Source organism: Phycodurus eques, chromosome 2 (assembly GCF_024500275.1).
Source record: "Phycodurus eques isolate BA_2022a chromosome 2, UOR_Pequ_1.1, whole genome shotgun sequence".
Classification (NCBI taxonomy): Eukaryota; Metazoa; Chordata; class Actinopteri; order Syngnathiformes; family Syngnathidae; genus Phycodurus; species Phycodurus eques.
Genome location: NC_084526.1, coordinates 38824401 through 38838439, shown reverse-complemented (window position 1 = coordinate 38838439; position 14039 = coordinate 38824401). Strand labels below are relative to the sequence as shown.

The window sequence follows — 14039 nt, the reverse complement described above, 5'->3', positions numbered from 1 at the left end:
TAAACATCAGAATAATTAAGAAATTAAAAAATAAGCAGAGCGAGTATTTCCCTTGTTGCACAGCAGAACTGTTCCAGCACAAAAGGCACACAGATCCACCATTCCGAATGGCCATGCAGCTGAATAGGACAGGTTAAAGGGGGGGGGGAAAGAATTGTGGGAGCCGCATGGCTTTACTGTCGTGATGCTAGCGGCTAGCCCAAACTGCAACGTCCCTATTGTCGCCCAACCTTGCTGCTTTCCACTGTTCAGCTACTAAGGTGGAATGCTTGTTCCATGCTATGTATTTGTGCCGTCCCAGCTACTTATGAGCTACAGCTAATGAGGAACCCTTCGTTTCCAACGCAGCATAAATCACTTGGAATGTCCCGAGCCAATCTTTTCACTTCCGATCCAAAGCCAATATTGCAGCCTTGAATTTTCGCTAATACCGATATCCGTGAGATCCGTTATCAGCAATAATCATACATACTTATTTTGTAGTATGGAATGTAAGAAAAGGCTTGATGAAGTGATATTACTCAAACAGAGAACATTTGAAAATGTCCTTTTCAAATCTGCAGTAGAAGGTATTCAAGTCGTTGGCTAGTGTGCTATTGTTCTCAGCTTGGGGGGGGATCGTCGCTTGTAATTAGTCAGCGATTGGAATGCATGCCAGACTGATTTCGAATCGTTAGCGCTAAACTTTTTTTCCAACTTTGCTGCATAGTTCCTCTTTGCAATGTTAATTTCTTTAGTCAGCTGGTTTCTAGCGCGATTATACAGGGCCCTGTCCCCGCTCTGATGTGCGCCCTCCTTAGCTTGGCGAAGCTGCTTAAGTTTAACATAACAAACTTCACCTTAGCAACATTACATCACAATGAATTGGGACAAAATTCACATACATGTTGTCTCACAGTATCACAAACACTAATCTTGTGCCTCATCAGTGGGTAAGGACAGGAATCAACGTTTTATAGCATTTGGTAACATCAAATGCAAAAACAAAACAAAAAATAAATAAATAAAATCACCGGTGCCGTGTGAAGATACTTTTCATGCCAAAATGCTGAGTTCCGGTGCGTACCCTTCAAAATAAAAGACTACAAGCTTAAAACAGGAGGTCAAGTTAAAACTTGCCCATTATAAACCATGATAAAACAGTCCCAAATAACGATTTTAACAATGCTATATATACTTTTCGCTGAAACATTCATTAATAAATACTGTATTAAGTCAATTGGGTTAGTTCCACACACATTTACTTTTAGTTCATAGGTTTGATATTGATACTGGTTATAAAGAACCCCGAGTCAAATGTTCATTTTAGTCTATGCTGCGGGCTGCTAAGAAAATGGATGTTCAGAATTTGGACACCCTTTATTTAAACCATGAAAACGTTTTTTGACACAGCCCCCTAAAAGAATCTGAATCAATAATCATTTGGAATCGAAATAAGGAACCGGAAATGGGACCGGAATCACTAAAATTAAAATTATGCCCAACCCTAGTCGTGACAGCCGCATGCGACATCTGCACGCGACTCGTATTTACATTACAGACGACGAAAAACAGTGGCTTTAATATTCAGAGTAGTTTTGTCACTGGCCAAAATTTCAGCCCACTTCTAACCTTGCACTAAGTTTTAGATGTTTTTGCTGTTGTTTTGAATCTGATATGGCAACATTATCACTATTTTAGGGTCACAAGTCACTGCAAAACACCTTGTTTTCGCTCTCTCTCTCTCTCTCTCTCAGCATCTTTCTCTCTATCTCTTTCTCTCTCACACACACACAAACACACACACTCACACACACATTGTCAATAAGGGGTCAGCAGATAGCTTCTTCATTCAGTCATTTTAGTGGATGAACCAAATCATGTTTCTGTAAGGCCCGATGCATGTGTTGTTGTTTTTCCAATTAAAAATTGAAATGGTGGAAGGTGTGTGGACACCAATTGAAGATTAGTTTGAATGCTATCTGATGTCATGGGTGTGTGTTCCGGTTTTTGTCTTCCCCCTGTTTCACACACACCTGCTCCTGTGAGCATCTTCACCACCTGTGCCTCCATGCATCCATCAATTTTCTGAGCCGCTTCTCCTCACAAGGGTCGCGGGCGTGCTGGAGCCTATCCCAGCTGTCATCGGGCAGGAGGCGGGGTACACCCTGAACTGGTTGCCAGCCAATCGCAGGGCACATAGAAACAAACAACCATTCGCACTCACAATCATGCCTACGGGCAATTTAGAGTCTCCAATGAATGCATGTTTTTGGGATGTGGGAGGAAACCGGAGTGCCCGGAGAAAACCCACGCAGGCACGGGGAGAACATGCAAACTCCACACAGGCGGGGCCGGGGATTGAACCCGGGTCCTCAGAACTGTGAGGCTGACGCTCTAACCAGTCGTCCACCGTGCCGCCCACCTGTGCCTCGTTCACCCTAATTACCCCTTGAATTTTAACCTCGTGTCTCATTCCCTCTCGTCGCGTTCCAGCATTGCTTGTTTCCACGTCACAGACTCACAGTAAGACTTGACACTGTTCCGATTATCGACCTCGCCTCTTTGCCTCATGTTTTTGGATACTGTTGCCTTTCTTGGATTGCCTGCCTGTGTACCGACCTATGCCCGTATATTAAACCTCTCTTTTTGGAAACTGTCCATTTGTTTTGGAATCGTGCATTTTTGGGTCCTTTCCTCTGTTCCGTTCATGACATAACGAACTGGCCATAACATGGACCCAGCAGACTCAGACCCGGTGCGCAAAGCCCTTCAAGCGCAGAGTCAACGCCTCTCGAAGCAGGATGAGCAGCTTGCTGCCCTCCACCTTCATCTAGAGGGACTGTCAAGGCATCAGGACAATATGATGAGACAGGTGGCCTCGCAGTTTGAACTTCTTATGAAAATGATTCAAGAGAAGGAACCAGTTGGCACCACACCCGATACCGCCACGGTACCAACATTTCCATGTGAAGCAGTCACCATGCAGCCATCTGCCACCTCCGCTGCTGTCTGCCCACAGCTCTCTCCCGCTGCTGTCTGCCCACAGCTCTCTCGACCGGAGAGGTTCTCTGGAGATTCTGGGAACATTAAGCCGTTCATCACGCAGTGCGAACTCCACTTTGAGCTGCAGGCAGCTGCCTTCCCCACCGAGCGGGCAAAAATCTCTTTCGTCATTTCCCACCTGACTGGTCGTGCGGAGGCGTGGGCTACTGCTGAATGGAGCTGTAATTCCGCCGCGTGTCATTCATGTGCTTTTTTCGTAAAGACTATGGAGCACATTTTTCAGTTTTCCACACCAGGTCGTGAGGCAGCTCGCGCCCTTGTCACCTTACAACAAGGCAAGCGCAGGGTGTCAGATTACGCGATTGAGTTTCGCATTCTAGCAGCTGAGAGTCATTGGAATAATCGGGCGCTACTCGATGCCTTTTTTCAAGGACCACAAGGCCATGAAGGAGTACGTGGAAGAATCACTGGCAGCCGGGATCATTCGCCCATCTTCATCCCCTGCGGGAGCAGGATTTTTCTTTGTGGACAATAAGGACAAGACCCTGCGACCCTGTATCGATTACCGGGGTCTCAACGAGATAACTGTAAAAAACAGGTACCCTCTTCCTCTCATCTCCACCGCCTTTGAGTTCCTGGAGGGAGCCAAGATTTTCACCAAACTGGACTTAAGAAATGCGTATCATCTAGTCAGGATAAGGGAGGGGGATAAATGGAAAACAGCATTCAACACACCAACGGGACATTATGAGTATTTGGTAATGGCTTTTGGACTTACTAACGCTCCAGCTGTTTTACAAAACCTTGTCAATGATGTCCTGCGTGACATGTTGAATGTTTATGTTTTTGTCTCCCCGGATGAGGAGACTCACATTATTCATGTCCGCTCTGTATTGCAGCGGTTACTGCAGAATCAACTATATGTCAAGGCTGAGAAATGTGAGTTCCACAAGGCGTCCGTTTCTTTTCTGGGTTTCGTCCTGGCTCAAGGTGAAGTCAAAATGGACCCTTGCAAAGTCGATGCCGTTATTAATTGGCATACTCCCACGTCACGCAAAGATGTACAAAGGTTATTAGGGTTCGCAAACTTCTACAGAAAATTCATCAGAAATTTCAGCTCTATAGCCTCGCCTTTGCATGATCTTACCTCGCCACACAAACCTTTTGTATGGAACCCACTTTGTCAGGCAGCTTTTCAAAAACTTAAATCGAGTTTTACCTCCGCTCCCATCCTTACTTTGCCAGATCTCAAACAGCAGTTTGTGGTAGAAGTCGATGCGTCTGATGCCGGAATAGGAGCAGTGCTCTCCCAGAAATCTCTCAAGGATGATAAATTACATCCTTGTGCTTTTCTCTCCAAAAAACTGACCCCAGCTGAAAAAAATTATGACATTGGTGACCGTGAACTGCTGGCAGTCAAGGTGGCTTTGATGGAGTGGAGGCACTGGTTAGAGGGGGCACAGACTCCGATTTTATTATGGACAGATCACAAGAACCTTGAGTATATTAAATCTGCTAAAAGATTAAATGCGAGGCAGGCTAGATGGGTTCTGTTCTTCACTAGATTTAATTTCATGTTATCCTACCGACCTGGTTCTAAAAATGGTAAGCCAGATGCTTTGTCACGTATTTTCTGCGAAGAGAATTCTTTGTCCGACCCTAAGACTATTTTGCCCAAGTCATGTTTTATTTCCGCTTTTGTTTGGTATCATTGAAACTGCGGTTAAAGGGGCTCTTAAGAACACACTTAGCCCTGAAGATTGCCCTGAAAACAGGCTTTATGTGGTTCCGACCTTAAGGGGAAGAGTCATCCACTGGGCCCACACGAACCGAACTGGATGTCACCCAGGCATTGCCAAGACTCAATCAGTGGTCGAACAGCGCTTTTGGTGGCCTAATGTTAGGAGGGATAGCCAATCATGGCACCCAACTGTGCCATGATTGGGTATAAAAGGTGCTTCCCTGAATTTCTCAGGCATTCACAAGCAAAGATGGGGCGAGGTTCACCTCTTTGTGAAAAAGCGCGTGAGAAAATAGCCAAACAGTTTAGGGACAATGTTCCTCAACGTACAATTGCAAGGAATTTAGGGATTTCATCATCTACGGTCCATAATATCATCAAAAGGTTCAGAGAATCTGGAGAAATCACTGCACGTAAGCGGCAAGGCTGAAAACCAACATTGAATGCCCGTGACCTTCGATCCCTCAGGCGGCACTGCATCAAAAACCGACATCAATGTATAAAGGATATCACCACATGGGCTCAGGAACACTTCAAAAAACCAATGTCAGCAAATACAGTTCTGCACTACATCCGTAAGTGCAACTTGAAACTCTACTATGCAAAGCAAAAGCCATTTATCAACAACATCCAGAAACGCCGCCGACTTCTCTGGGCCCGAGCTCATCTGAGATGGACTGATGCAAAGTGGAAAAGTGTTCTGTGCTCGGACGAGTCCACATTTCAAATTGTTTTTGGAGATTGTGGACGTCGTGTCCTCCGGGCCAAAGAGGAAAAGAACCATCTGGACTGTTATGGACGCAAAGTTCAAAAGCCAGCATCTGTGATGCTATGGGGCTATTTTAGTGCCAATGGCATGGGTAACTTACAAATCTGTGAAGGCACCATTAATGCTGAAAGGTACATACAGGTTTTGGAGAAACATATGCTGCCATCCAAACAACGTCTTTTTCATGGACGCCCCTGCTTATTAAGACAATGTCAAACCACATTTTGCACGTGTTACAACAGCGTGGCTTCGTAGTAAAAGAGTACGGGTACTTGACTGGCCTGCCTGCAGTCCAGACCTGCCTCCCATTGAAAATGTGTGGCACATTATGAAGCGTAAAATACGACAACGGAGACCCCGGACTGTTGAAAAGCTGAAACTGTACATCAAGCAAGAATGGGAAAGAATTCCACCTACAAAGCTTCAACAATTAGTGTCCTCAGTTCCCAAACGTTTATTAAATGTTGTTAAAGGAAAAGGTGATGTAACAGTGGTAAACATGACCCTGTCCCAGCTTTATTGGAACGTGTTTCAGCCATAAAATTCTAAGTTGATGATTATTTGCGAAAAACTATCAAGTTTATCACTTTGAACATTAAATCTCTTGTCTTTGTAGTGTATTCAATTAAATATAGGTTGAACATGATTTGCAATTCCTTGTATTCTGTTTTTATTTGTTTAACTCAACGTCCCAACTTCATTGGAATTGGGGTTGTACAATAAATTTGCTATTATTGTTATTGTTATATTGTTATTTTAGTTAAAAAATACAATCCATCAGGTTAAATATCAGCACCAATGAGCAAAATGATAAAATGATACTACATCTGAAGCCACCCAGGAAAAACTCTATTCCCATCTCAGAATTTGACACAGTTGACCAAAAGACTGTAGAGAAAACGGTTCAGCAGCTGAAACCCTCAACGAGCTGTCTTGACTCAATACCATCTGACTTTTTCAAAGCTATTGCGAAGTCTGTGCTAGCTGATTGGCAGCAAATCTCATCGAATGGCAATGACCTATGGGGTCCCTCAAGGGGCAGTTCTTGGACCGCTCCTGTTCAGCCGGTATATGCTACCCTTGGGTCAAATTCTTCAGAACTTTAATTTTGACTATCATTGCTTTGCAGATGACACACAGTTATATCTAGTAGTGTTTCCAGATGACTACAATTCAGTTGAGGTGTTGTGTCACTGATGGAACGGTTTTTGAAAGCCATGAAAACGGTTCAGTTTGACTGTTTCATTTCGGTTCGCGTGTATCCAGTTCGGTCTGCGTGTGTCCTGTTCGGTAAAAACACTTTTTTTTTTTTTTTTCCCCCTCATTTACTAATGTGGTGAAGTAGTGAACAGTAGCACTTAACAGCGCTAATGCGAGCCAAGATGGCATGACTGCAATATTTTCATTCATCCAGGTCATTTAATTCTCAGGACACTTAACTCATTCCGTGCCAATGCCGTCCAAAGACATCATTCAGAAACCCTCTATTCCCTGCCAATGTCGTCTGCAGATGTCAATGGCGTTTTTTTAACGGGGATGGGTGGAGGCGTGTCTTGTGCAGTTTATGCGTGATGGTCAAGCCTCTGGATAATTGCAATGAGGAATGGCACCCTCTAGAGGGCAACAATATAATTTTCATTAGATAGATAATATAATCACTCCTCCAACCCTATTTGATATGAATTATGAAACAGGTCCATCTACGTCATATAAGACTTACTTAATAACATTTATTTAGGAGCTTTATTTAACAGATTTAGACCAGTGTTTTCCAAACTTCTATTGAGCCAAGGCACCTATTTTACATTAGAAAAACCTCACGGTAAACCACCAAACAAAAATATCATAAGTATGAAGGATTGAATTGAACACAAAGCTGATATATTTGCAGAAAGCCATGAACTACTCAAATGTATGAATGGCAATTGGTGGATGCACAGCTTTATTGTACTTTTTGCCATCCAATGGAAGAGCATTTACCGTAATTTCTCATGTATAATGCGCATTCTCCCCCCCAAAAAATTTTCAATAATCAATAGTGCACATTATACATAGGTATAGTGGAAAATGGAAAATACTCACCATTATAAGGCGCCCATCCATTTTGGAGAAAATTTAAGACTTTTAAGTGCACCTTATGGTCGTGAAAATACGTTAGTTTAGTTTATGGATAGTTTTCAAATAAGAGCATTGGATTTTTCATTCACTGGACTATAACCTTATACATCTCTGTATTTTTTAATAGTACAAGGAGTCAATAATCAAATCTGATTCGTTAATCAATTACGCACAAATTACGAGTGGGGATATACACCACTACTGTACACTAGGGATGTCCCGATACAACTTTTTCACTTCTGGTCTAATACTGATATTGCAGCCTTGAGTTTTGTCCGATACCGGTCTGATCTGATATCAACAATAATCATACATACTTTATTTATTTTGTAGTATGGAATGTTATAAAAAGCTTGAACAAGTGATATTACTCAGAGAAAAATAACCAGCACCAGCAGGTAGGCTGGCGACCAGTTCAGGGTTTATGCCGCCTCTCGCCCGCTGTTAGCTGTGATAGGCTCCAGCATACGAGGAGGATAAGTGGTGTAGAAAATGGATGGATGAAAAGGTTACATAAAGTCACTTTAAAAAAAAGTAATGTACTACAGTTGAATAAAATAAATGAAATTATATCAGAAAATCCTGAAAAATAACTTAAAATCAATAACATAAATATATATATTTAAATAGCAACATAACCACTGCTCAACTTAAACATAAGCGTAGTCTACAAATCAAATAGAAATAATTTCAATAAATACTGCAAAATAATTCTAAAAGTTCAATTCAGTTAGTTTTTTACCTGTCACGATAATTTTTTTAAGACGATATATTTTCCCAAAAACTATCACGATAAACAATAATATCGTTGTTGTTTTTTTATTCCTCTGAAATCATGAAATATAAGGACTGCCCTCCAGCTGCAAAACTCTGGTTCGTCCGCTGAAGATGAGCCCTATACAACTGGGGTTATGCCACGCACTTCCGGTTTGAAGGACTGATCCGCTTCTTCCAGTCCGTTATCTCTACGCCAAATGACTATTATTTACAATTCACTCAAGGCACGCCGACTGAGTTGAGTCTTATCATTAAAGCATATTCCTCCACATCAAAACTTTAATGGACCAACCGTCTCATGTATAGCTATCAATGTTGGCTCAGTAGAGCCGACTCATTCTTTGGTCAAGACAACACAATCATTGACGTTTTACTAACGTCTTTAAGCAAAGCAAACTACATCAACACATTATCTTGTTTTGTATTTTCAAATTACTGATGCATACCTTTATAGACTACATACATGCATTTATTTTATTGATTACATTTTTAAATCTGTATTTCAAACGTTGCGTTGAGACAAATGCAACAAAATCTCGTTCTGTATACATTTGTGCATACCTGATTGACAATAAAGTCTGTATAAGTCTACAGTATAATTTGTATATATAGGCTTTATTAAGGTCATTTTTTTAATTTATTGTATTCAAATGTAGAATATGCTTATTTTTAAGTTAAACATAGTAGTTATTTAGCGCTTATTTTATTTAAAGGAAGCCCCCCCTAAAATAGGCCTAACGACGCCACTGGTTTTCACACGGTCCATGAAGTCTGGCTCTTGTATTACAGCCTCAGTGAGATCATACTCCTCCCTGATTGGATCTCTCATCTTTCTTAATGTAAATATGGAAACATTGGCTCTGATTGGGCGGCACGGTGGATGACTGGTTAGAGCGTCAGCCTCACAGTTCTGAGGACCGGGGTTCAATCCCCGGACCTGACTGTGTGGAGTTTGCATGTTCTCCCCGTGCCTGCGTGGGTTTTCTCCGGGCACTCCGGTTTCCTCCCACATCCCAAAAACATGCATGGTAGGTTAATTGACAACTCTAAATTGTCCGTAGGTGTGAATGAGAGTGTGAATGGTTGTTTGTTTGTATGTGCCCTGCGATTGGCTGGCAACCAGTTCAGGGTGTACTCAGCCTCCTGCCCGATGATAGCTGGGATAGGCTCCAGCACGCCCGCGACCCTAGTGAGGAGAAGCGGCTCAGAAAATGGATGGATGGATGGATGGATGGCTCTGATTGGTCCATATCACGGCGCCTGCTAGATGTCATGTCCTTCGATGCGTAGTTCAGAGTTCCCGCAAGAGTTTGATCGCGGGAGTGCTCAACGCACATTTGCGTCATTTTCCGCCACCGCAGTCCTTTACAGTGGAATGCGTCCGGTGGGCGTCATCGTGGCCGCTCAGCTCCTGCTAAAAAGTTCCTGCAACATATTTAGCCTGTCTGGCACGTATGCGTCTGTTTATGTTATGTGTGTATGTTTATGTACGTGCGCATTGTTCATATATGTGCAGACAGCAGAGGAACAAAAGAAAAATCCACCCAAAAAAAGACGAAATAACATGAATAATATGGTACAAACATTTACTCGCCATGTGGCGGCTAGCCCTCTGAGATGTACACGCCATACATTTACTTGCATATGGCGCCTGGCGAGTCTTAATTTCTGAAGTCTGAAAATAAGTAATCCATCCATCGAGCCATCCATTTTCTACCGCTTATCCGAGGTCGGGTCGCAGGGGCAGTAGCTTTAGTAGGGACGCCCAGACTCCCCAGCCGCTTCATCCAGCTCTTCCGGGGGGATCCCGAGGCGTTCCCGCTGAAAGACGTAGTCTCTCCAGCGTGTCGTGGGTCGTCCCCGGGGTCTCTTCCCGGTGGGACGTGCGCATAACACCTCACCAGGGAGGCGTCCGGGAGGCATCCGAATCAGATGCCCCAGCCACCTCATCTGGCTCCTCTTGATGTGGAGGAGCAGCGGCTCTACTCTGAGATCCTCCAGGATGACCGAGCTTCTCATTTAGGCCGCTTGTATCCGGCATCTTGTTCTTTTGCTTCAGCGACCACCAAAGCTGCATTCCGCTTGGCCAGCCGGTACCCTTCAGCTGCCTCAGGAGTCCCACAGGCCAAAAAGGCCCGAAGGAATCCTTCTTCATCTTGACGGCATCCCTCACCGTTGGTGTCCACCAACTGGTTCGGGGATTGCCGCCACGACAGGCACCGACCAACTTACGGCCACAACTCCGGTCGGCCACCTCAGCAATGGAGGCGCGGAGCCACTCGGACTCTATGTCCCCCGCCTCCACCGGAACGTGTGCAAAGTTCTGTCGGAGGTGGGAGTTGAAACTCCTTCTGACAGGGGATTCTGCCAGACGTTCCCAGCAGACCGTCACAATACATTTGGGCCTGCCACGTCGGACCGGCATCTTCCCCCACCATCGGAGCCAACTCACCACCAGGTGGTGGTCACTTGACAGCTCCGCCCCTCTCTTCACCCAAGTGTCCAAGACATGCGGCCGCAAGTCCGATGACACAACCACAAAGTTGATCATCGAACTGCGACCTTGGGTGTCCTGGTTCCAAGTGCACGTGTGGACACCGTTATGCTTGAACATGGTGTTCGTTATGGACAATCCGTGATGAGTACAGAAGTCCAATAACAGAACACCCCTCGGGTTCTCATCGGCCAATACTCAAGGTATCATATTGTCAGTGAAAAAGTTGTTGCGGGAGTTCCCTAAAAAATATCCACAATTAACCTCATAAGGGCCAAAATTCCAAAGTGTTCTCTAACCTGACCCCTAAAAATTACTGCGACATTTTTAACTGTGTCACTTACCCCAAAAAACTTTACTTAAATAGCGCAAATTGAACACTATCTGTGAAAAGAGAAGTGTGAGTCGTCGAATCAGTCATACTTTAATCTTTAATTCTTTTTTCGTGAATATATTTGTTATGCAGGCTTTTAGAGGCACTTGAAGTGCTCAGTCCATGTTTTCTTTTTTTTAGAAAATTCCACTAAGATGGCGGCCACTTGTCACGTTGCTATTATAAGTGCAGCTTTTACTGCGGTAGTTTGGGCATCAATTTGTTTTGTGGCTCTTTGTGACTGTGTATGGTGTTTTTTGGCTCTCCACCTTGGCCACGCTGATGTTGGAGGCCCCTCTGCAAACTAATCAGTAAATTATCTAGTGGTACCTCAAAGTAAGACCACAAGCAGTTCCGTTACTGATCTTTCAGTCTTGTTCAACATACCACAGCAGATATCCTAAACAGCTTTGAAAATGCTAACAAAATAATAATAAATGTTAAAAACAGAAAAAAAACAGACAATGTATGCAACACACTGGGGTTAAGCGGCTATTTACGCAATACTGTTTTTCAACCAAAAACTAATAAGGACTGAACACAAGGGACACGTTGGTCATCTTCCTCCACTGTCAGAAAGTCATTGTTACCATGGCAACCACAGAACAATTTACACTTCAGTTTACAGAGCTTCTGCATGTGTACAATCCACATACAAGTGTGTGTCGGGGGGGGGGGGGGGTGGGGGTGTTGTTGAGGTCAATATTCAAGACTAATAAAGCCAACTGAGTTGAAGATGCAATAAGCCTAACAGTGGTGACGTGAATGAAAAGTGACAAGAAAGTAAAACTAGTGATTAGCAGTTAAAAAAAAATCGTAGAAGAAAGGGGCCAAACTAAAGTCAAATCCTTTTTAAACCGGCCACTTTGCCCAACGAATGAGATGTGACACATTGGCATCACCTTCCAAAAATATCTAGAGCGGACCATTAAATCCTGTGCTATTCTCACTTGTCAAGTAGCACGTGGCATTGCATTTTGAACACAATTTGTGTCTGAAGTACAATACAGTAGAACCGCAAGCCTCAGAAGGACAAGACATATAAAATGGAAGGAAGACAATACATTAATAATGTCAGACAACATTTGAAATCATTTCACATATTTTAGAGCTTGGCTATTTTTAAAACCTGGTTCTGTTCACCAGACTATCCCATGTGACTTTATTGTTATTCAGTGTACATTTATAAATTTAGACCTTACTTTATTTTGTACAAAATAAGATCCTTCAACCAGTTATAGTATGACTAAAATGTCCCCCTGTTGACATTGTATGAACTTATTTTTTAATATACTGACAAGCAACATACTGACAATAAATACATATTGCTCATCCACACATCTGCAACACCTTACTTTTTCAACTAGGGCTACATATACGATGCATGTGTAATGCAACATTTATAAATAGCAATAATAAGATTATTTGAAATATTTGTTTCATATCGACGTTGAAAGTTTATTCAATCGAATAAATTGTAATAGACTAGGTGTCCTCTGGGTAACGTGGGGGTTTGCCCCATTTGAGGTCACGTCTGCTTATGGGAGCTCATTGATCTTTTTTTTTTTTTGTTTGTTTTATAATTTTTTTTTTTTTACTTTTTATGTTGATCAACACATTTCTTTCCCACACGCGTGTGCTTGAAATACAGTCGTATATCAAAATGCCTAACACCGGGAGACTAGCCTCGTCACAATAGCAAAGTGCGCCCTCCATATCAACAAATGATCAACATTAAAAGAAAGACAATCCTTTTCGCTTGGTTATGCAAAATGCTCGACCTATTATTTTTACAACCGAAAGGGCAAGTGTACAACCACAGAAAAAGGGTAGGGTCGTATGATACTTTTTGTCATTTGACACCAGTGCGTCTGGAAGCAGCGGATTCATGCAAACTATGAAGAACGATAATAACAAATAATACACTGTGGAACGTACCAAACAGTCTTTCTTCTTGGGATGTGTCTTCGATTCCGGTCAAATAGCAGGGATTTCCTCTTACAGTTGCCAAAGATTTCGTCCGGTGTTCGTTTTCCTACAACTATTTTTTTCGTCTCAGACTCACATTTGGTTAAAAAAAAAAAAAAAAAAAGTCGTCACCAGTCGAAGAGAAAGGGGCGGGTCTATAATGGTTTGGTCAACCTTTCAACCAATCAGATGGCAAAACTGTTTGCACTAAGCCAATTGGAATCGTCTCTAAAAATATTGCAAGAAACCGATTGGTTGGTTCAGCAGCGACGTCGAAGTTGAAACGCTTTTACACCGGGAGAATAACTATGTACTTAAATGCGGTTACCCTGCAGTTTCACAAGAAAGCACAGAGACAGCCGAACACAACTAATTCTAAATTATAGCATGAGCTGTAGTTCCTATTTCGCGGTTCAAAATCCTGCATGTTGGAAGGGGATGTCATGAGGAAGTACTTTACTATTGGTATAATAATAATAATAATAATTAATAATAAGAACAATGCATTACACTTACATAGCGCTTTTCCAGTCATCAAAGACACTTTACAATTTCATGCATTATTCATTAACTCCACAGTCACACCCTGGTTGTGGTAAGCTATATATATATGTATAAATGTAAAAGTTTTCTCCGGGCACTCCGGTTTCCTCCCACATCCCGAAAAACATGCATTAATTGGAGACTCTAAATTGCCCGTAGGTGTGAATGTGAATGGTTGTTTGTTTATATGTGCCCTGCGATTGGCTGGCAACCAGTTCAGGGTGTACCCTGCCTCCTGCCCGATGACAGCTGGGATAGGCTCCAGCACGCC

General features: G+C 42.8%; 1 protein-coding gene across 2 annotated transcripts in view; it reads right to left on the bottom strand.

The window, feature by feature from the left end:
* ccdc102a (coiled-coil domain containing 102A) overlaps nucleotides 1-13311 on the bottom strand; it is an 83361-nt gene extending 70050 nt beyond the window's left edge. For both annotated transcript variants that reach the window (XM_061670607.1, XM_061670608.1), the window contains exon 1: nucleotides 13196-13311. The gene's annotated coding sequence lies outside the window, so the exon portion shown is untranslated. The remainder of the gene's footprint in view (nucleotides 1-13195) is intronic.
* Nucleotides 13312-14039: the final 728 nt, after the last annotated feature.